Consider the following 3,600-nt stretch of genomic DNA (forward strand, 5'->3'; position numbering starts at 1 on the left):
ATGGCTGGAGGCTGGGGCCAGGAGCCAGGGGCTGGAGCCAGGGTCCGGTGTCTGGAGGCTGGGGCTGGAGGCCAGGGGCCAGGGGCTGGAGCTGGGGACAGAGGCTAGGGCCAAGGACTGGAGCCGAAGCCTGGAGCAGGCTCCGCCGGCTCCAGGAAAGTGCTCCACTCCCCCGCATCAGGGCCGGGAGTGAAGAACTTCCTCAGAGCCGGCAGAGCCTGCACCAGCCCCCCGCCCCAGCATGACCTCAGAGGGCATGTCCCACAGTGTCCCGGAGCCAGCGGAGCCTCACTGGTGCAGGCAGCAACTCCTCCCTGAGGTGAGGCAAGGCAGAGATGGAGCCTGGGGTGGGGGGCTGGCATGGGCTTTGCCGACTCCTGGGAAGTGCTCCACTCCCTGGCCCTGATGCATGCATGGCCTTGAAAAGGCTATGCGTGGCCACACTTTTAGTTGTGCACAGCCACACACACACACACCTTAGAGGGAACCTTGCTGGGCATGTGTACATGTGGACATTTACTGTGCAGTAACTGAAATTACTGCACAGTATGGGTGCATGTCTACATGTGTACACCTATACTGCACAGTAAATATGGTGACTTACACTGACTTGAGCATAAATCAGATTCCTGCACCATGCAGGTATCAAATTTACACCTGATTAGTTACTGCACAATAACACATGTGTAGAAGACTTACTGTGCAGTAAAGCTGTGTGTGAGGACTGACCTGGGACTAACTTTAGTCCCAGGTCAGCCCACACACAGCGTTAATGTGCTTTAATGCGTGCACATGTAAACACTGGCCTATTTCCACTTACTGCACAGTAAATTTAAGCCAGTGTAAATGCATGTGTAGACACACCCACTTACAGTCTACACTGGAGGGTTTGGAAGAATGTTGATCTGCCAGCTTTATGCCAGCTCCTCTTACTCTGAGGAGAGGCACTGTGTTGGTAGGTATCCTCAGGGGATCATTCATCCCACAGTGACCACATCTACACAAGACATTTACTGTGCAGTAGCTTATCACTACTGTACAGTAGCTTGTTATTACTGCCAGTAGTGTCATTGGGCACGAGCCATGACTCAACACTACTGCACAGTTGTAGGCACACCTACCTGTTCATTAATACACCCTAATTACTGCACATTTAGTTTAGTACCTCTAATAAGAGTTCCTAACTGAATGCACAGTAACTAGAGTTATTGCACAGTCACACCGGCACACTTTTTTTAGTGCTGCTTACTGAGCATTAGCCTAATAACGCTGCACTGTAGACTTTTAGCACAGTTAATAACTGCTATGCTACTGCACAGTGTTATTAAGTTAATGCGCAGTAAGTGTCTCATGTAGACGTGCTTTGTGACTAGCTACAGCACAGTAGTAATGAGCTACTGCACAGTAAACATCACTAGGCAATTGTGCCAAGACACTACTGTGCAGTAACACTGGTTACTCTTCACTGTCATTTAGTACTTGGTTACGCAAGTGCTAATGACTACGTAGTAACAACTGCACAGTGGGTGGCTCATATAGATACGCCCACTGATGCCTTATATGTGGCAAAGCAGCACAGGTCTATGTAAGCAGGAATCATGATGGCAGAAACACAAAGAGGCCACTGTTTTGAGAAACCCAGCACCTAAGCAGAGCCGTGTGTTCTGGCAAGAAAGAGGCTTGATAAAGCCACAGTTCTCAGTGCCTTTTTACTTCTCTAAAGGGCCCATCCCCAGGCCTGCTTGGGGGATTCTGGAGTCTTCTTCCAATGCAAGGTGAATGAAAGAGAGGAAGGAAAGATCGGGGTGTAAAATGCTAACCTGGGACCTAGAGGATCCTTGCTCTCCCACGGATTTCCCTGCCAGGCCATCGTTGGCAAGTCACCTCTTCTCACTATGCCTCAGTTCCCCCATCTGCAAAGTGGGGGCAATACACTGGCTTCCTCACAAGAACGAATTACCCTAACTGATTCTGTGATAATGAGGATTACATAGGTACAAACAACATCTCACTAGAAGAGGCATACAGCATTGGACTGTAGTCCACAGGACTTTGTTTTATCTCTGGTTTCCTGTCTGACCTTAATTAAGTCACTTCACCTATACTTCAATTCTCCACCTGCAACATAGGGCTAAGAAAACTGGGGTTTTTCTGGCTTTCACAGTAGTGGGCCCCCCTGAAAAAGAGATAAGGACATGCCAAGATTACATGCATCTCATACCAAAAAAGTATCACACTGTTTCCAAGGTGGTGAGATATTAACTGTTTCTATTTATTGGTTCTACTAGACTATCCCCACAGAAGTGCCAGGAAAGGGCAGTTCTCAGTGCAAAAAGCTGATCTCTCTTCTTTGCGATGGTATAAAAGGGATTCAACTGAAGAAACTGGAGGCTAAAGAAAACTGTGTGGTGGTTTGGGATGTTAGTAATAGTTTTGATAGAGATAGATTGGTGTGCAGAGGCAGTTGAAAAGGCCTGTGTATATGTGTGTACACTTCCACATGAGCATCGCACTGCCAGTATCCATCTATAACAGAGCAGTAGATCCCAACGTGTGCTGTGATCATTTGGGGGGAAAGACGCATTCATGAGTTTCCGGGCTCTCAGAAAGGAATACACGGCTCAGAGGCAGATGTCGATACACAAATATACACTGCAGCCAAGAGCAAGTAAACTGCTATGTCCTCCACAAGGCAGGGAGGAGGCTGTGGACCAAAGAGAGTGAGATATTATCCCATAAGAGCTGCAAAATTCATGCACAACCTTCCTGATATAGCGTTGTTGTGAGAGAGATCCAGAGACCTCCCTGCAGACACCGCAGACACCAGACAAAAAGTGCTTTGAGCTCTCTCTGGCTTCCTTTGCTCTTCTGGCTTTCATTGCCTGCAGCGACTCCAATTTGCAAGGGTTATGGGAAGAGTTCAGACAAGGGAGAAATGAATGACCAGATGCATTGTTGGTCCCCTTGACTCCCTATTCCTTTGCTGTCTCTGGTCCCCCCAGGGCTGTTGGCACTGGGTCAGAGGGAGCGAACACAATACAACTTTCTTTGTTGAGCATTTTTCTCCCAGGGTCTTCAAGAAGCGCGACCGTTAGGAGCTATGTCTTTCCCACACTTCGGTGGAAAAAGTCACTGTGGTTCTCTTGCGGCTAAGAGCAAGATATCAAAGCAAGCCCCAATCCTCCTGGGACCGTACGACCCTTCGCCCAGCCCTTCATGGTAGGGAAACAGGACGACTAGGGAGGATGATCCAATGGTCTCTGTGCCCAGGAAAGTCTAGGTTTGCTTTCTACTCCCTGTGTAACCTTAAGCAAGTCACTTATTAGGCTCCGTGATAACTTGCTAACATGAACAGTACAACCAAGCCTGCCGGTACCAGGCCAGGTAACTTTACTGTATCATCACGGTTGAGGATCATCACTCCCATGGGTCAATAAAAGGGTTGTAAATGAGTCCATTGATGGCTAAGAAGATCAATCCTAGACCCACAGACTCTCTGGCAAATGCCACAAGTCTTGTTTCCTTTCCTTCCGTTTCTGTCATTATTTCCTGTGTAAATAATGAGAGAGTCCAGGACCTTCATCTAACCCAGGAGGTGCA

Source organism: Gavialis gangeticus, unplaced genomic scaffold, assembly GCF_001723915.1.
Source record: "Gavialis gangeticus isolate Ggan-Ray unplaced genomic scaffold, GavGan_comp1, whole genome shotgun sequence".
NCBI lineage: Eukaryota > Metazoa > Chordata > Crocodylia > Gavialidae > Gavialis > Gavialis gangeticus.